Source organism: Gorilla gorilla, chromosome 2 (genome assembly GCF_029281585.2).
Source record: "Gorilla gorilla gorilla isolate KB3781 chromosome 2, NHGRI_mGorGor1-v2.1_pri, whole genome shotgun sequence".
Classification (NCBI taxonomy): domain Eukaryota; kingdom Metazoa; phylum Chordata; class Mammalia; order Primates; family Hominidae; genus Gorilla; species Gorilla gorilla.
In genome coordinates, this window is record NC_086017.1 from 22464445 (window position 1) to 22485118 (window position 20674).

The 20674-nt window shown below is 45.4% G+C and overlaps 1 protein-coding gene across 6 annotated transcripts in view; it reads right to left on the reverse strand.

Annotated features, from left to right (window-relative positions):
• RAF1 (Raf-1 proto-oncogene, serine/threonine kinase) overlaps positions 1-13998 on the reverse strand; it is an 81146-nt gene extending 67148 nt beyond the window's left edge. The window contains exon 1 of one of the 6 annotated variants that reach the window (XM_031009559.2): positions 13035-13998. The gene's annotated coding sequence lies outside the window, so the exon portion shown is untranslated. Of the gene's footprint in view, positions 1-12591; positions 12769-13034 lie in introns of those variants that run through there. The other 5 variants (XM_055381020.1, XM_031009560.3, XM_055381023.2 and 2 more) reach the window with 5 other exon arrangements.
• Positions 13999-20674: the final 6676 nt, after the last annotated feature.

Here is a 20674-nt window from a genome sequence, read left to right on the forward strand (position 1 = left end):
ACCACCGTTTAACAAAAATTGAATATGTGCTAGGCACTGGGCTAAGAGCTTTCAGGAAGACAAGTAGGCCTACAACAAAATATGAAATTAAGGGTAGGGAGGATTCTTAAGAAAGGTACTATAAGAATCTGAAATGTGGTAAGGTCACTTCTAGCTTGAGTGGAAGAAGAGGTAGACAAGGATATTTCATTGTGTATTTGAGCTTAAAGGGGCAATATTTCAACAGACTAATGCAGAGGTAAAACAAAAGCTAAAGTGTGCCCAGGGAATAAGCACAGACAAGCAGGTAAAGAAATGAGCCTGATGAAGGATACAGCTTTTCTTATTATATAACTTTGTTTCCTTTTATTTTAAATATTCACAATTAATGTCTTTACAAAGGCACTCACTATAAATAGCAAGCCTTTTTACTTCTAAAATGTTTACCCTGCTTTTTTTCTATAGCACTTAAACATTACACGTATTAGAGGGGACCTTTTAACCCCTTCTTTATCTTTCCTTTCCTTCTCCCAATAACCAATTATTCTTCAGTGTTTCCCTACATGCTTATAATCTCATACCGATATATATAGATTTTTTGCAATAATTTCTTTTCCCAATAATTTTTTAAGATACACAAATTGGGCTGGGTGTGGTGGCTCATGCCAGTAATCCCAGCACTTTGGGAGGCCGAGGCGGGTGGATCACCTGAGGTCCAGAGTTCGAGACCAGCCTGGCCAACATGGTGAAACACTGTCTCTACTAAAAATACAAAAAAAATTAGCCAGGCGTGGTGGCTCATGCCCATAGTCCCAGCTACTCGAGAGGCTGAGGCACGAGAATCGCTTGAACCCGGGAGGCGGGGGTTGCAGTGAGCCGAGATCAGTTGCAGTGAGCCGAGATCGCACCACTGCACCCTAGCCTGGGCAATAGAGCGAGACTTCGTCTCAAAAAAAAAAAAAAAAAAAAGATACACAAATTGATCACAGAATACATGTTCAAAGAGGGAGGGAAACAAATTAAAAATATGAGCTGGGCACGGTGGCTCATGCCTGTAATCTCAGCATTTTGGGAGGCCAAGGTAGGCAAATCACTTGAGGTCAGGAGGTTGAGACCAGCCTGGCCAACGTGGTGAAAACCCGTCTCTACTAAAAATACAGAATTAGCCAGGCGTGGTGGCGCATGCCTGTGGTCTCAGCTACTCGGGAGGCTGAGTCAGGAGAACTGCTTGAACCCAGGAGGCGGAGGTTGTGGTGAGCCGAGATCGCGCCACTGCGCTCTAGCCTGGGCAACAAGAGCGAATCTCTAAAATAAATAAATAAATAAATAAATGATATAAAAAATTAGCTGGGCAGGTTGATGAGTACCTGTAATCCCAGCTACTCGGGAGGCTGAGGCAGGAGAATCGCTTGAACCCAGGAGGCAGAGTCTGCAGTAAGCCAAGATCATGCCACTGCACTCCAACCTGGGAGACAGAGCAAGACTCCATCTCAAAAAAACAATAATAAGTAAAAATAGGCCAGGCGTAATGACTCACACCTGTAATCTCAGCACTTTGGGAGGCTGAGGTGGGCGGATCATAAGGTCAGGAGTTTGAGACCAGCCTGGCCAACACAGTGAAGCCCCGTCTCTACTAAAAATACAAAAATTAACTGGGCATGGTGGCCAGTGCCTGTAATCCCAGCTACTCGGGAGGCTGAGGCAAGAGAATCACTTGAACCCAGGAGGCAGAGGCTGCAGTGAGCCAAGTTCGCACCACTGCACTCCAGCCTGGGCGACAGAGCTAGACTCGGTCTCAAAGAAAAAAAAAAATCAAAACTTATGCATATACTTACAGACCATACATAACACCATTTGCACAGACACACATTCACAGTTGAGAGAAATGTAAACAAATGTTAAGATGCAGTATATTAAATAACTGCAGCATATTAAATAACTGAAGCCAGGTGCAGTGGCTCACATCTGTAATCCCAGCACTTGGGGAGGCAGAGGCGGGTGGATCACTTGAGGTCAGGAGGTTGAGACCAGCCTGTCCAACATGGTGAAACCCTGTCTCTACTAAAAATACAAAAAATTAGCCAGGTGTTATATAGCTACTCAGGAGACTGAGGCAGGAGAATCACTTGAACCCGGGAGACAGAGGTTGCAGTGAGTACAGTGAGCCAAGATTAAGCCACTGCACTCCAGCCTGGGCAACACAGTGAGACTCCATCTCAAAAAAAAATTTTTTTTAATTAAATAAATAAATAACTGCATAAAATTAAATGATGTTGGCTGGGTGCGGTAGCTCATGCCTATAATCCCAGCACTTTGGGAGGCTGATGCGGGTAGATCGCTTGAGGCCAGGAGTTTGACACCACCCTGGGCAACAGGGTGAAACCCCATCTCTACTAAAAATACAAAAATTAGCTGGGCATAGTGGCACAGGCCTGTAATCCTAGCTACTTGGGAGACTGAGGCAGGAGAATCGCTTGAACCTGAGAGGCAGAGGTTGCAGTGAGCTGAGATCTTGCTACTGCACTCCAGCCTGGGTGACAGAGTGAGACTTTGCCTCAAAACAAAACAAACCTGTTGTACAAACTATATTACTACAGTAATTTCATAGCCACCTCTTCTTTCTATTGCAGTGAACTCAAGTGTTACAAGTTGCATGTGTCCACTTAAAAGGCCTTGTGTCCCTCTGAGCAGTTGGTCTCTCCAGTACATTTCCTATTGCAGTAAAAAGTGGTATCTCTTGGCTGGGCACACTGGCTCATTCCTGTAATCTCAGCACTTTGGGAGGCCGAGCTGGTGGATCACTTGAGGTCAGGAGTTCGAGACCAGCCTGGCCAACATGATGAAACCCTGTCTCTACTAAAAATATAAACATTAGCCGGTCGTGGTAGCGAGTGCCTGCAATCCTAGCTACTAGGGAGGCTGAGGCAGGAGAATCGCTTGAACCCAGGAGGCAGAGGAGAGCCGAGATCATGCCATTGCACTCCAGCCTGGGCGACAGAGCAAGACTATGTCTCAAAAAAAAAAAAGTGATCTCTCATGGGTCTTCTGTATTTTTCATCATGTACAGTACAATACCATAAACTTTGAATAACAGCATGGGTCCCATATGAAGTACCACTAGTGATGCTGGAAGCACTCCCAAGAAGCAAAGAAAAGCCATGACATTATAATAAAAAGCTGAACTGCTTGACTTATACAGTAGATGCAGGTCAGGTCAGCAGCTGCGATTGCCAGCCATTTCAGACAGACTATTCATCTTTTCTTTTTCTTTTTTTTTTTCAAGAGACAGCATCTTGCTCTGTTGCCCAGGCTAGAGCACCATGGCACAATCATAGCTTATTGCAGCCTCCAATTCCTGGACTCAAACAATCCTCTCTCCTCAGCCTACCAAGTAGCTGGGACTACAGGCGCATACCACATGCCTGACTAGTTTTTTGGTTTTAGAGATGGGGGTCTCACTATGATGCCCAGGCTGGTTTTGAACTCCTGGCCTCAAGCAATCCTCCCTCCTTGGCCTCCCAAAGTGCTGGGATTACAGGCATGAGCCACAGAGGCTGGCCCTAAATACATTATAGAATAAAAAAGTATGAGAGGCCAGGCACAGTGGCTCATGCCTATAATCCCAGCATTTTGGGAGGCCAAGGCGGGAGAATCACTTGAGCTCAGCACTTCGACATCAGCCTGGGCAACATGGCAAAACCCCATCTCTACAAAAAATACAAAAATTAGCTGAGTGTGGTGGCACACACCTGTAGTCCCAGCTACTCAGCAGGTTCAGGAGGGAAGACGGCTTGTGCCTGGGAGGTCAAGGCTACGGCGAGCGGAGATCACACCACTGCACTCCAGCCTGGGCAATGGAGTGAGACTGTGTCACTCACAACACAAAAAAAGGGTATGAGTATAAAGTAACTACAACTATGTGTATCAACTTATAGAAAAACTTTATTCATTTTTTTTTTTGCTTATTTTTCTTCTTACATCTCACAAGGATGAAAGAAAAAGTGTTCTTTTTAAAAAGATGTCATTAATTGTGTAATTAATGTATCTCTTTGAACAACATTATACACAAGTTTAAGAGGGAGGAAAAAACCCATCAGATCCAAATATAGCCAAATTCAAAGGTTCTGGTTTGCCCATTAGATCTAAGTAGCAATAAGAAGAAAAGGAGGGCTGGGCGCAGTGGCTCAAGCCTGTAATCCCAGTACTTTGGGAGGCTAAAATGGGAGGATCAATGGAGGCCAGGAGTTCGAGACCAACCTGGTAAACATAGTGAGACCCCCCCCCCCGCCATCTCTAAAATAGTAAAAATAATAATTTTTTAAAATGCAAAAAGAAAAGCCTACAACCACTTCACAATCATTAGGGTTGTTATTTTATTTATTTATTTTTTGAGACGAAGTCTCACTCTTGTGGTGTGCAATGGCGCAATCTCAGCTCACTGCAACCTCTGCCTCCCGAGTTCAAGCAATTCTCCTGCCTCAACCTCCCAAGTAGCTGGGATTACAGGCATGCGCCAACAAGCCCAGCGAATTTTTTTTGTACTTTTAGTAGAGATGGGGTTTCACCATGTTGGCCAGGCTGGTCTTGAACTCCTGACCTCAGGTGATCCGCCCGCCTCGGCCTCCCAAAGTGCTGGGATTAGAGGCATGAGCCACCGTGCCCAGCCCAGGATTGTTATTTTTAAAATTAAAAAAGAAAAAATAACAAGTGTTGGAAAAGATGTGGCAAAACTGGAACCCTTGTGCTTTGCTGGTGGGAAATGTAAAACGGTGCAGTCACTGTGCAAAACAGTTTGGCAGTTCCTCAAAAAGTAAACACAGAATTACCATATGATCCAGTAATTCTACTCCTGTGCATTACCCTAAGGCACTGAAAGCAGGGGCTCCAACAGATATTTCTACACCAATGTTCACTGCAGCATTATTTACAACAACCAAAAGGTGGAAATAATCCAAGTGTCCATCACTGATGAGGAGATAAACAAAATGATATATTCATACAATGAAATATTATTCAGCCATAAAAAGGAATAAAATACAGATACATACCACCACCACATGGATAAACCTCGAAAATGTGCTAAGTAAAATAAGCCAGACAAAAAAGGCCAGATAGTGTATGACTCCCCTTACATGAGGTACCTGGAATAAGCAAATTCATAGAGAGAAAGTAAAATAGGGGTTACGAGGAACTGGGCATAGGGAGGAATGAGGAGTTCTTGCTAAATGAGTACTGTTTCTGTTTGAAGTAACAAAAAGGTTCTGGAAACGAGTAGTGGTGATGGTTTTAAGACATTGTGAATGTTGTTAAATGTCACTGGATTGTAGACACACACACACACACCCCACCCCCAATCCGCCCCCTTCCAACTTACATAAGACAGCCTAGGGGTCCATTTTGCATTGTCAGGCAATACCATATAATACTAGCCAGGGAAATCACAATCTCTCCTCTCAAAATCACACTATAATGCTGGACCAGACTAAGGTCAAAAATGGTAGAAGATTATCATTTATCCCCCCATTCTCTCTGGGTATAACTTTCTTCCATATCTAAAACCTATGAATGCAAAAGGAAATAGCCAGCATGGTAACAGCTGCTTGAGCTGAAGAGTCAGTGTGCTGCTAAAGCAGGCAAATGTCATCAAGGAGCTAGCAGGCAGAACCTAGAGCACTCTACATATAATGCCCAATAGAGGGAGAAGCTTAAGCAACTTAGCTCCTCCAACAGACAGGTCCTAAGTTACAAAGTTCTAAGTTTGAATTTAGTAAGTGTAGCCTCTTTACTGTAAGCATTTTGGAGAGATGGCAGTAGAGTGAAACTAAATCCGTAAGTGATTAACCTCTGATTAATGTTTGCTGTGTAAGACAAGGTTTTAAGAACTGGAGATATATAAAAAAGGATAAGACATGCCCCACTGGAAATATATAGGCAAGAGTAAGACATGCCTCATTTTTAAACTGAGACATAAGACATCTATACAAGAAATTCAACTTGGCCACTGCGGTGGCTCTGTAATCCCAGCATTCTGGGAGGCCGAGACAGGTGGATCATCTGCTGTCAGGAGTTCAAGACCAGCCTGGCCAACATGATGAAACCCCATCTCTACTAAAAATACAAAATTTAGCCGGGCGTGGTGGCAGATGCCTGTAATCCCTGCTACTTGGGAGGCTGAGACAGGAGAATCACTTGAACCCGGGAGACAGAAGTTGCAGTGAACCAACATCACGCCACTGTACGCCAGCCTTTGTGACAAGAGTGAAACTCCATCTCGGAAAAAAAGAAAAAAAAAAAGAGGAATAGATTAAAGTAAGGAAATGTCAGCCTCTCTCAATTAGATAAGGTCCTTGAAGGTAGGAACTTGCCTTATGCTGCACCAAGTGCACTGGCCTGCATCTACAGGGGCCTAAAAATACTGGCTTTTGATTTCCACTAAACATACTATTACTATGAGAAAGCCATGTGAGCAAGACACAGAAGCAAGAATTGTATATACTTAGTCTGGTAGCCAGGGAGAGCCCGGAAGATTTGAGCAAGAAAGTAAGGCCAGCACATCTACCCTTAAATATTCTTGTGTCGTCACAAAATAGGATACATAAGAATTCACATTTCCCTCTGTGAAAGGAAGCTGGGTAGCTAGAGAACAAAGGAGAACGTAGAATAACTATGCACAACATAACTTTCTATATCCTTTAAATTTTGTGACATCTGACCTTATTACTTACTCAAAGAAAATAATATTTAATTCTTAAGAATTTCCAGGCAGGGGCCAGGCGCAGTGGCTCACACCTGTAAATCCCAGCACTTTGGGAGGCCGAGGTGGGCAGATTACCTGAGGTCGGGAGTTCGAGACCAGTCTCACTATCATGGAGAAACCCCATCTCTACTAAAAATACAAAATTAGTCGGGCATGGTGGTGCATGCCTGTCTAACCCCAGCTACTCAGGAGGCTGAGGCAGGAGAATCGCTTGAACCCAAGGCAGAGGTTGCGGTGAGCTGAGATTGCGCACCACTGCACTCCAGCCTGGGCAACAAGAGCAAAACATCTCAAAAAAAAAAAGTATAAAATGGCTTTTATTATATTCACAATTGTGGCTCCATCTCCATAATTGCAGAACACTTTTATCACCCAAAAAAAAAAAAAAAAAAAAAAAAAAACCCTATCACAGTCACTGACCATTCCCTACATCCCTCAGCCCCTAATCTACTTTCTGTCACTAACGATTTTCCTATTCTGGACATTACATATAAATGGAATAATTCAATATGTGGTCTTTCCTGCATCGTTTCTTTTACTTAGCATGTTTCCAATGTTGTAGTATACACCAGTACACCCTTTCTTTTTATTACTGAGTAACATTCCATCACATAGTAGTGCTTCCATATCCACTTGGAATATGTTCCAAGACTACCAATGAATGCCTGAAAGCAAGAACAGTATACTATACTGTATACACTGTTTTTTCCTGTACATACATACCCATGATCAAGTTTAACATATAAATTAGGCACAGTAAGAGATTAATTATAATAATGGAACAATTATAAGAACATAATATCATAAAAGTTATGTGAGGGCTGGGCGTGGTGGCTCACGCCTGTAATCCCAGCACTTTGGGAGGCTGAGGCAGGCAGATCACCTGAGTTAGGGAGTTCAAGACCAGCATGACCAACACGGTGCAACTCTGTCTCTACTAAAAATACAAAATTAGCCAGGTGTGGTGGCGCATGCCTGTAATCCCAGCTACTCAGGAGGCTGAGGCAGGAGAATTGCTTGAACCCAGGAGGCAGAGGCTGTGGTGAGCAAAGATCATGCCGCTGCACTCCAGCCTGGGCAACAAGAACGAAACTCCGTCTCAAAAAAAACAAAAAAAGAAACAAACAAAATTGACTGCCACTGCCTGCTGCTTCCCATTTATTAACAAAAAATGTAAACAACCTCTAAATCATAAAGATTTTAAAACCGTAAACTAGCTTTAGGATTGTTAAGCCCCACCCAGTAAAACCCCTTAGAATCTGGTCTAAAAATAAAACCGTGTGTCAAGTGTTCCTCAAAAAATGCTATGTACACTGACTGGAATGTGATGCCAATTAACATACTTTGTGAGTAATTTGCCAAACTTTAGATAGTCTAGGCCAAAACCAGTAACAAAGAAACAACACCCACTTGACATTTTCCTTAGTTAAGCTGAGATTCTAGGGGTCATTTTAGAAGAAAGGCAAACAGATCTGAAATTAACTAAAATCATTTACAGCTACGCAAGTCATTCTGGGAGAAAATAAGTAACAAAATGACTCAAACATTGTAAAATTAAAGATCAAACCTTAATGTGTAATTAAGGAATTTCTACTTACAACTCTAAGGCAAGAAAAAAATAGCCATTACTATCATGAGAATTACAAGGCAAGATGCCTGAGTGAGCCTGTAATGCCAGCACTTTGGGAAGCCTAGGCAGGTGGATCACTTGAGGTCAGGAGTTCAAGACCAGCCTGGCCAACATGGTGAAACCTTGTCTCTACTAAAAATACAAAAATTAGCCAGGCAAGGTGGCCGGCGCCTGTAATCCCAGCTACTCGGGAGGCTGAGGCATGAGAACCCCTTGAACCTGGGAGACGGAGGTTGTAGTGAGCCAAGATCACACCACTGCACTCCAGCCTGGGCAATAGCACCAGATTTCATCTCAAAAAAAAAAAAAAAAAATTACACGCAAGATAAGTTAGCCCTATACCAAAAGTACCAACTGAATTGCAACACAAATATCTAGTATTACATTTTGAACCCAGTCAGATGAGCAATTAGGAATTCTACCCTCCCATACACATACCAATAAAAGACCTAAACGACCTCATCCTAAATAAACCCAGTGTTCTCTGATTTTCCAATTAATTTATTCAAGGTAAGTAATTTTCCACCTCATAGTCATTTGTTTTGAAGAAATGACTCCCAAGATCTGCACAACTTAAAAACAAAAACTAAGCCAAAGCTCAATTTTATGGTTTCATAAACCCCCTCACTATCACATTATCCACTGCCTTTCAAAGGCAATATTTAAAATTGTCTTCTGCAAGTCAACATTAAGGCATGCTGTTTGGCTAACAAGCTCCTCCCAAGCTCAAGATTATATTATGTATGGCCTATTATGATCCTAACATGCAAACAAAAGTACTCCCTCATGTAACATTTTTTTAGGCAGTAGGTTACTAACAAAGATTTACCTGAAATTTAAATGTAGAATCATACATTTACTAGTAATAGACTACCTGAAATAGTAGTTTAAAGTTATCAATTATATTTTTTATTTCATAAATAATCCAGTGCTTCTGGAAAAGTCAAATTTAACTTCCAAGAAGTATGAACTTGCTTAATCTTCAGAGCAAACAAATGACATGTTATAAACTAAAAGCTACTAGTCTCAGAGCAACTGTAATATAATACTTGATGTTTAACATTCTTCACTTCATCTTTTAGATACTTTTTGTCAGAAATTACCAGCTTAATCTGCTTCTCACTGTTTTTTTCAGCTAAACCAAATCCCATAAAATATGTTCAAGCCTTCTATTGAAGGCACACTTTTTTTTTTGAGACAGGGTCTCACTCCGTCACCAACACTGGAGTACAGTGGCATGAACATGGCTCACTGCAGCCTCAATCTCCCTGGGCTCAGGTGAGCCTTTCACCTCAGCCTCCCAAGCAGCTGGGACTACAGGCATACTACACCATACCCTGCTAATTTTTTTCTTTTTGTATGTGTGTATTTTTTGTAGGGACAGGTTTTCACCATGTTGCCCAGGCTGGTCTCAAACTCCTGAGCTCTAGCAGTTCACCAGCCTCGGCCTCCCAAAGTGCTGGGCTTACAGGCCTGAGCCACCACAACTGGCTGATGTTTTTACAACTACTGACAAGACTTTGACAAAACTAAGGAACTCCACTACAATTTATAATCACAAAACACCACATATCAGCCAGGCACGGTGGCTCACGCCTGTAATCCCAGCACTTTGCAAGGCCAAGGCGGGTAGATCACAAGGTCAGGAGTTCAAGACCAGCCTGGCCAATATGGTGAAACCCCGTCTCTACTAAAAACATAAAAGTTGGCTAGGCGTGGTGGCAGGCGCCTGTAGTCCCAGCTACTCAGGAGGCTGAGGCAGGAGAATGCTTAAACCCAGGAGGCAGAGGTCGCAGTGAGCCGAGATCGCACCACTGCACTAAAAAAACACCACATATCTTTAAAAGATAAGCCTTTAGTACAGAAACAGTAACAGGTTTATTTTTCCAAGTATCCCAGCATTCAACTGGGTCAAATGTTTATGCTGCATTTTAAACAGCTTAGCCCTTGAGTGATAAGGGTAAAAACAAGCCAAAATAATCCTGAATGTTCTTCAGTGGTATATAATCATCACAACCAAAGCAAGATTTAGGAACTGCAACTGAAGTCTGTTAATTCCATAATAGTCACTTTAGCATAAACATTAATCACAATATTATAGCTATTTTAGGAAAATTATGCTTATGGGGATAAAGATTGTATAACAGGTTGTTATCCGAGAAGTCAATACAAATAAATAGTTTATAAAATACACTTATTAAACTAAAAATACTCACATTCTACACTTTTTTTGATGTTTGTTTTCTACAGTCGTCCAATTTCTGTAAGACTGGGGAGTACATTATTTATATTTAAAATTTAGGCCAGGCACAGTGGCTCATGCCTGTAATCCCAGCGAGGCCGTGGGAGGCCGAGGTGGGCAGATCTCTCGAGGTCAGGAGTTCGAGACCAGCCTGGCCAACACGACAAAACCCCATCTCTACTAAAAATACAAAAATCAGCCGGGTGTGGTGGAGTGTGCCTACCCAGCTTCTCAGGAGGGTGAGGCAGGAGAACTGCTTGAACCAAGGAGGCAGAGGTTGCAGTGAGCTGAGATCGCATCACTGCACGCCAGCCTGGGCAACAGAGTGAGACGCTGTCGCAAAAAAATAAAAAACAATAGAATAATAAAATAAAAATTAGTAGGAGAGTGTTCTACATTTATAAAGTTAACATTTTCGTGAGCAAGTATAACTTTAAGAGAATTTTTTGCAAGAATCCCCAGGAATATATGAGTTCAATTCATTCACCACTGTGTAAGTCAAAACATTTGATATAAAACACTTATCAAAAATGTTCTGCTAGCCAGGCACAGTGGATCACACCTGTAATGTCAGCACTTTTAAGAGGCTGAAGCTGGAGGATCACTTGAGCCCAAGAGTTCAAGACCAGCCTGGCCAACATAGTGTGACCCCCTCTCTTATTATTTAAAAAAAAAAAAAGTTCTGCCTGGCCAGTGGCTCACCCCTGTAATCCCAGCAAGCACGTTGGGAGGGAGAGGTGGAAGCAGGAGGATCGCCTGAGCCCAGGAGTTTGAGACCAGCCTAGGCAACACTGCCAGACTCCATCTCTACTATTTTTTTTTTTGATTAGCCATGTGTGGTGGCACCTGTCTGTAGTCCCAGCTACTCAGGAGGCAAAGGCAGAACTGCTTAAGCCCAGGAGTTAGAGGCTGCAACCGAGCTATGATCATGCCACTGCACTCTAGCCTGGGCGACAGAGTGAGATCCTGTTCCTTTAAAAAAAAAAAAAAAAAAAAAAAAAAAGTTTGAATTGTTCTGAAAAAATAAAAAAAAATTTTAAAGTCATTAACTAAGTTAAACTAAATATGTTCAATCACTATCAGCTTCAACATCAACAAGGGGAGAAAATTATCAGCAAGAATGAAGACTCGGCAACCCATGTACAATAATCCAAATTCAACTAGTTCACTATCTACAACAAAGACAGCCCCCTCACAATTCTAGCAACTTTTATTTTACTCTCATCTCTCACCATTTCCTTCCTGCACCCCAGGCAATTTGCTGCTCCCCAAACTCATCCCAACTCCCACATGGCTCTAAGCCTTTGTACCAGCTGTTCCCTGAGCTCCTCCTCACCTGGTAAGCACTTACTCACAGGTGTTTCAAAACTCGACTCAGACGTCTCCTCGAGTGTAGAAGCTTCCTCAACTCCTCCCCAAGCAAAACTAACTGTTCTAAATCCCCACAACACTTGATAAGCCAATTCTTATCACACTGCATTGTTTTCACGCCTTAGGAGCGCAGGGAGGGCAGAGTCTCTCCACTCAGCCCACAGAGGACCAGGCAAGCAGAAACGCTCAATGAACGTGCCTTGAATTCATTTTCCACTTAGATTAAGTGACCCCCTAAAACCCGTTCACATCTCAAGGATACACGTAAGTTCCATTCCTTCTTCCCACCACAGAATGAATACCAGGGGCACACCCAGAGCCCTAGAACGAGAACAATGAATGAAAACGGCCGCCTCGCCTCTCACGACGTCCAAACGCCTCTCTCTTGGGCATCGACTCGCTCGCAAAGCCTCAGCAGCTGCAGAGCTGAAGCGTCCCGGCGGCTCTCGCGTCACACAAAAGACAGCCCTGGCTCTTCATTCCAAAGCGTCCTGAGGCCAATCCTCTATAAGTATCCCAAACCTTTCATTAATAACCCTCAGAGTCCTGATACCCAAGAAGAAGCCCCTGTGCCTTTGTGGTAGGGCACTGGCCAGTTTCCTCCTCTCTCACCCGATTCCTCACGTCGTCTCTAAAAGGGTGTCACTTGACTGAAGTACCCTGAGAAAGGGTGCAAGCCCGGGTCCCACATTCGGCGGCCCAAGAGAAAAGGAATTGGCCCATCCAAGTGACAACAGATATGGAGCAGCTCTGGGCGGATTTTCCCACTGCCAAATATGAGGAATGCGCATGGCATAAGGGTGGCGTTGGCACGTTTCCGCCAAACACAAGGAAATTTGAGTGGGATGTGGGAACTCGGCTCGCCGGCCATGACACCGGACTCCGGGGCCCCCGCCCAACGCTACCCGGGGTGACAGCGGCCTGGCCCAAGCCCTCTGCCCGGCAGCCGCGGGGCCGCTCCATCAGCGCCACCCAGGCCCGGTGGCCCTGGAAGCCGATCCCTCAGCCCCGCCGCCCGGCTCCCCCGGCATCCACGACCCGGTCCTGCCACCTACCTGAGGGAGCCAGGCCGCCCCAACGTCCTGTCGTTCGGCGGCAGCTTCTCGCCCGCTCCTCCTCCCCGCGGCGGGTGAGGGAGCGGGAGGCGGTCACATTCGTCGCGTCCCCAGCCCAGGGGACGGAGCCCCGAGCAGCCCCCGCATCGTAGCAAACGCGCTCCGCGCCTCAGGGCACGCGCCCCAAAGCCCGGCCAGCTGTCCCTTTTCGGGGCCCAAAAAAGGCAGCAGAAAGCCGTTCCCGCCTCACAATCGTTTTCCTCTTACTCCCGCCATCTAAGATGGCGGCCCAAACGCCCGCGATTAAGACTCTCGGGCGGCCCAGACAAGCGAGCCCTCGACTCGGTGCTCGTCCTCCCGACCTGCGACGCCACCGGCTCTCCGATTCTGCGCGAGCCCTACTGGCAGTCGACTTCTAACTTGGCTCGGGCATCCATCGCTCTGGCCTGAACTCAGGCCCCGCCCCCGGGGCGTGGCCTAGCGATCTGGTGGCCGCCATTTCGAAGCTGAAGAGATTAGGCGATGCTGACTTGCTTTCAGGAGGGGCACTCGGTAATCGAGAAGAACCGGCTTTCGGCCAGCCAGGAGTGGCCAGAGGCCTAGAAGGGGAGAGGAAGGCCTGCCTGCCCAGCATTGCAAGGCCCAGCGATCACCAGACGTGCCTCAGGACACAGGGCACAGTGTCCAACTTTGACGCGTCCTCTCCGGGCACTTTAATACCAAATCACGGCTCCGCCACTTGACAGCTATGTGGACAGTCCCTGAAACTTAAACGGTCTTTTCCTTGTGTGTAAATTCCGAGTTCATTTTTCCCCCATCACATTAGCAACAAGTTAAAAAAACTGATAATATCCGGTTTGGTCCAAGTTATATTGAAACCTGTTGTGTGCCCTCGCAGCGCTATCACAGTGGAACTTGGACATGTTAAAAGTATATATCCTTCCTCCCGGCAGTTTCACTTCTAAACACTAATTCTAGAGAAATAAGTATACACATACACAAAAAGCTATGCGTGAAGATATTTAATGCCATATTATTTGCATTCTGGAGAAACACGGGATGAAATGATAATTAATAGGAAACTGGTTAAGAGAACCCTGCTACACAGCCAATCTGGGTTGTCATCCATCCAAGAATGAACTAGATAGTTACTGAATTTAAAAAACAACAAAAAAAGGGCCCGGCGCGGTAGCTCACTCCTGTAATCCCAGCACTTTGGTAGGCCGAGGCAGGCGGATCACCTGAGGTCGGGAGTTCGAGACCAGCCTGACCAACATGGAGAAACCCCGTCTCTACTAAAAATACAAAAATTAGCCGGGCGTGGTGGCGTGCGCCTGTAATCCCAGCTACTCAGGAGGCTGAGACAGGAGAATCGCTTGAACCCGGGAGGCAGAGGTTGCCGTGAGCCCAGATCGCGCCATTACACTCCAGCCTGGGCGACAGAGCGAGACTCCGTCTCGAAAAAATAAATAAATATAAAAAAATTAAAATACCAAATTAGCTGGGCGTGGTGGTGCATGCCTGTCATCCCATCTACTCGGGAGGCTAAGGCAGGAGAATTGCTTGTACCCGGGAGGCGGAGATTGTGGTGAGCCGAAATCGCGTCATTGCACTCCAGCCTGGGCAACAAGAGCAAAACTCTTGTCTCAAAAAAAAAAAAAAAAAAGACATGGCTGGGCGTGGTGGCTCACACCTGTAATCCCAGCACTTTGGGAGGCCGAGGCGGGCAGATCACTTGAGGTCATGAGTTTGAGACCAGCCTGGCCAACATGGTGAAACCTGTCTCTGCTAAAAAATGCAAAACAAATAGGCCAGGTGCGGTGGCTCACACATGTAATCCCAGCACTTTGGGAGGCCGAGGCGGGCGGATCACGAAGTCAGGAGATCGAGACCATCCTGGCTAACACAGTGAAACCCCGTCTCTACTAAAAATACAAAAGATTAGCCGGGTGTGGTGGCGGGCGCCTGTAGTCCCAGCTACTCAGGAGGCTGAGGCAGGAGAATGGCATGAACCCAGGAGGCGGAGCTTGCAGTGAGCTGAGATCGCGCCACTGCACTCCAGCCTGGACAACAGAGTGAGACTCCGCCTAAAAAAAAAAAAAACAAAACGAACAAACAAAAAAATTGGCCAGGTGTGGTGGTGCACGCCTGTAATCCCAGCTACTCAGGAGGCTGAGGCAGGAGAATCACTTGAACCCAGTAGGCGGAGGTTGCAGTGAGCCAAGATAGCGCCACTGCACTCCAGCCTAGGTGACAGAGCCAGACTCTGTCGCAAAAAAAGAAAAAAAAAGCCATTAAGTTAAAAAAGCAGAACATCATGTATGATCTTATTTACGCAAACACAGGAACACAAGATACCTACCTAATACTACAGAATGCCATGTGCACTATTACTTTTCGATATTGCGAGCCTATTAGGTACCACACATTATTTTGGATATTGGAAAATTAACAGTAATCAAAATCCCTGCCTTCTAGTAATGGGAGACTAAAAGAAAATATAAATAATAAAATTCAGGTTGGATGTGGTGGCCAAAGCCTCTAATCCCAGCACTTTGAGAGGCCAAGGAAGGGGGCTCACTTCAGCCCAGATGTTGAAGACCAGCCTGAGCAACATGAGACCCCATCTCTACCAAAAAAAAAAAAAAGGAAAGAAAATTAGTGTGCATGGTGACATGCTCCTGTAATCCAGCTAGGGAGGAGGCTCAGGCTGGAGGATCACTTGGAGTTGGGGATGGCATAAGCTATGATTGCCTCACTGCACTCCAGCCTGGACAACATAGCAAGACCCCGTCTCTTAAAAAAGAAGAAGAAAGGAAAAATGAAGCAAAGTGAGAATGACAGCAGTATGTGGACCAACGTAAAAATAAATGTAGGAGAAAGACTGGCCAGGCGCGGTCACTCACGCTTGTAATCCCAGCGCTTTGGGAGGCCGAGGCAGGCAGATCACAAGGTCAAGAAATAGAGACCCTCCTGGCTAACACGGTGAAACCCGGTCTCTACTAAAAATAAAAAAATATAAAAAAATTTTTTAAAAAGCCGGACGCGGTGGCTCACGCCTGTAATCCCAGCACTTTGGGAGGCCAAGGCAGGCGGATCACGAGGTCAGGAGAGCGAGACCATCCTGGCTAACACGGTGAAATCCCATCTCTACTAAAAATACAAAAAATTAGCCGGGCGTGGTGGCGGGCGCCTGTAGTCCCGGCTACTCGGGAGGCTGAGGCAGGAGAATGGCGTGAACCCAGGAGGCAGAGCTTACAGTGAGCCAAGATGGCGCCACTGCACTCCGTCTGCCTGGGCGACAGAGCGAAACTCCTTCTCAAAAACAAAAAAAAAAAGAAAGACTAGAAGGTGTGGAATGTGGATAGCATGAGGGGGATTTTTAAAATGGGAATAATAGGCCAGGCACGGTGGCTCATGCCTGTAATCCCAGCACTTTGGGAAGCTGAGGCAGGCAGATCACCTGAGGTTGGGAGTTCGAGACCAGCCTGACCAACATGGAGAAACCCCATGTCTACTAAAAATACAAAATTAGCCGGGCATGGTGGCCTGTAATCTCAGCTACTCGGGAGGCTGAGGCAGGAGAACTGCTTGAACCTGGGAGGCAGAAGTTGCAGCGAGCGGAGATTGTGCCATTGCACTCTGGCTTGGGCAACAAGGGTGAAACTCCGTCTCAATAAATAAATAAATAAATAAATAAATAAATAATAAATAATAAAATAAAATGGGAATAATAACACCTTCCCTGCAGGATTAAATGAGATAAAACCTGGAGAGCACTTAGTGCAGAGCCTGGTGGTTGAGACTTCAGTGCCTAGAGTCTGACTTGCCTGGGTTCAAATTTGGACTCTGCCATTTCCTTATCTGTGGCTTGGAGAACTCATTTAAACTTCTCAGTTCTTCCATTCCCTCATCTATAATGGAAATGTGATGATACTACCTCTTAGAGTTGTAAGGATTTATTTTTTTTATTTTTATTTTTTGAGACGGAGTCTCGCTCTGTCACCCAGGCTGGACTGCAGTGGCGCGATCTCGGCTCACTGCAAGCTCCGCCTCCCGGGTTCACGCCATTCTCCTGCCTCAGCCTCCCGAGTAGCTGGGACTACAGGCGCCCGCCACTACGCCCGGCTGGCTTTTTGTATTTTTAGTAGAGACGGGGTTTCACCTTGGTCTCGATCTCCTGACCTCGTGATCCGCCCGCCTCAGCCTCCCAAAGTGCTGGGATTACAGGCGTGAGCCACCGCGCCCGGCCTAGAGTTGTAAGGATTTAGTAAGTTTTAGACGTAAAGTACTTGGAACAGTGCCTTCCTCATATTAAGCATTGTAGACGTGTTAGCTGTAATTAATAGAGCTATCTCCCTCTTTTTCTAAAATAACACTGGTTTACAAGGAAACCAAAGAAGTCAACATTATAACTATCTCTAATTATCATTATCATTATTACTTGAGGCAGAGTTTCGAAGCCACACTTGCTGACCTTCTGATTATTCCTTCCTTCAGCATCCCCAGCTGATATTTGCCCAGCACTTTACATCTTAGAAATTTAAGGAGCCTGTGCCTCATTCAAACTTTTCAGCTCACCTGGAAGAATGGCTACTTCATTTTTTAAAAAATTTATTGAGGTGAAATGAACCATTTTAAACTGAACATTTAGTGGCATTTAGTACATTCAGTCTTTTACAGCCACCACCCCTAGTTCCAAAACATTTCCATTACTCCAAAGTAAAACCCCTTACCCATCAAGCAGTTTCTTCCCCATCCCCTGAACGTCTGGCAATCACCAATATGCATTCTGTCACTATGGATTTTTCTATTCTGGATATTACATAAAAATGGACTCACACAATATGTGGCCTTTTGTGACTGACTTCTTTCACCTGGCATAATGTTTTCAAGGTTCATCCACATGGTAGCATGTGTCAGTACTTTATTCATTTTCATGGCTGAATAATATTCCATTGTAAGTTTATGCCACATTTTGTTTATCCATTCATCTGTTGGTGGACATTTGGGCTGTTTCCATTTTTTGGGCATCGTGTGTGCTAAGAACATGTGTGTTACATGCTGGGTTGCATATCCCCTGCTTTGGATACCTCTGGTTTGGTGGTAGGAGAGGTCAAGTGTGCTAAAGTTATTAGGAAAGGTCTCAGAAGAGTAATAGGAGGAAGGAATGAGTCTGAAATGGTTTGAAGGAAGAATAGACATGCCCATGATGTCAGATCAGAGGAGGAAAATAGGCCGGGTGCAGTGGCTCACGCTTGTAATCCCAACACTTTGGGAGGCTGAGGCAGGCAGATCATCTGAGGTCAGGAGTTTAAGACCAGCCTGGCCAACATGACAAAATCCCATCTCTACTAAAAATACAAAAATTAGCTGGGCATGGTGGCGCATGCTTGTAGTCCCAGCTACTCTGTAGGCTGAGGCACAAGAATTGCTTGAACCGGGGAGTTGGAGGTTGCAGTGAGCCAAGATTGTGCCACTGCACTCCAGCCTGGGCGACAGAGGGAGACCCTGTCTCAAAAAAAAAAAAAAAAAAAAAGAAAGAAAGATGTACCGTTGGCCAGGCGTGGTGGCTCACACCTGTAATCCCAGCACTTTGGGAGGCCGAGGCGGGCGGATCACAAGGTCAGGAGATCGAGACCATCCTGGCTAACACAGTGAAACCCCGTCTCTACTAAACAAAATACAAAAAATTAGCTGGACGTGGTGGCGGATGCCTGTAGTCCCAGCTACTCCGGAGACTGAGGCAGGAGAATGGCATGAACCCGGGAGGCGGGGCTTGCAGTGAGCCGAGATCACACCACTGTATCCAGCCTGGGCTACAGAGCGAGACTCCATCTCAAAAAAAAAAAAAAGAAAAGAAAAAGGAAAGATGTACAGTAAGGTCTTTATGCTTGGCAAAAAGGGTACATTTTTCAGATGAAGGAAAGAAAAAATAACGGCCATTTATGGAATGTCTTCACGTATCAGGCATTTTTACAGTTTCCAATACACAACCCATGAGAGGCCTCATCTTCACATGAGGAGAGGGTAAGTAATTTGTCCTAAGACACAAATCTGGTGGTAAGTAGTGGAGCAAGGATTTGGATCTATTTTGTTTGTTCATTCCTCATTCAGTTAATAAAAATTTCTTGGTGGACTGGTGGCTCACACCTGTAATCCCAGCAATTCAGGAGGCCAAAGTGAGAGAACCACTTGAGTCCAGGAGTTTGAGACCAGCCTGGACTACATCGTGAGACTCCATTTCTATCAAAAATTTTTAAAATTAGCCAGGGGTGGTGGCACATTCCTGTAGTACTAGCTTCCTGGGAGGCTGAGGCAGGAGGATCAGCTGAGCCCAGGAATTGGAGGCTGCAGTCAGCTATGATAATGCCACTGCACTCCAGCTTGTCTGAAAAAAGCTAAAATTGGCCGGTTGCGCTGGCTCATGCCTGTAATCCCAGCACTTTGGGAGGCCGAGGCGGGTGGATCACCTGAGTTCGGGAGTTCGAGACTAGCCTGACCAACATGGAGAAACCCCATCTCTGCTAAAAGTACAAAATTAGCCAGATATGGTGGCACATGCCTGTAATCCCAGCTACTAGGGAGGCTGAGGCAGGAGAATCGCTTGAACCCGGGAGGCAGAGGTTGCGGTGAGCCGAGATCGTGCCATTGCACTCCAGCCTGGGCAACAAGAGCGAAGCTCCGTTCACAAAAAAAAAAAAAGCTAAAATTAAATTTTTTTAATGCTTAATATATGCCAGGCCCTGTGTTAGAGCTGGGCCTATAGCAGTAAACAAGGCAAAGTCCCTGTATGTACTCAAGGACTTTAAGCTCTAGCAGGGGAGACAAGCAGCAAACAAGTAAATGAATAATATGATAATTAGGGTTGTGGCAAATCAATGAAGGGAATTGCTGGAGAATGACAGAATGGAAAGAGGGTGTGCCTTTAGATTCAGTAGTCAAGGAAGGCCTGTCTCAGGCGGTGATAGTTAAGCTGGGGACGAAAGGATGAAAAAGAGCCAGAGGAAGAGCATTCTAAGCAGTTGGAACAGCATGTGCAAGGGCCATGAAGTGAGACAGGAGTGCAGGCCAGTGTGGTTAGAGCACAGAAAACTGGGGGAGCAGATGAGGCTGAGGACAGAGGGTGGAGTCATATTCAGTCTGACTCCCAAACCTGTGACCTTTCCATGCCGTCCTGCCCTGCAGGGACTTTGAAGTGTGGGGCTGGCCTGGGCTGGGTGCTGGGAGAGACAGAGCCATGTAAACAAACAGTTGCCCCAGCAGGTGACGCAAATGTGCTCTCATGGATAACTGTATGAGGGGCACCAAGAGGAGGGAGGCAGTGACCACAGACAACATATAAGCTATCTTAAAGGATGAGTGGAATTGTAACCATAATAGGTCCTTTATCCAGTGCACGTGGCAAGTCAATTCACCACATTGCAGCAGTGAAAGAGGTTTAATTCTAGGGATGCTGAACCAGGAGATGGGAGGAAACCTCAAATCCATCTCCATAGAGTTTGGGGCTAGGGTTTTCAGGGGTTTGGGAATCAGCCAAAGTGTGGAGATCTTTGATTGCTCAAAGGGCACAGGGCAAAGTCATGGGACAGGGAGATGAAGAAACTGTATTCTCATGCTGATTCCATTCCTCTGTAGGG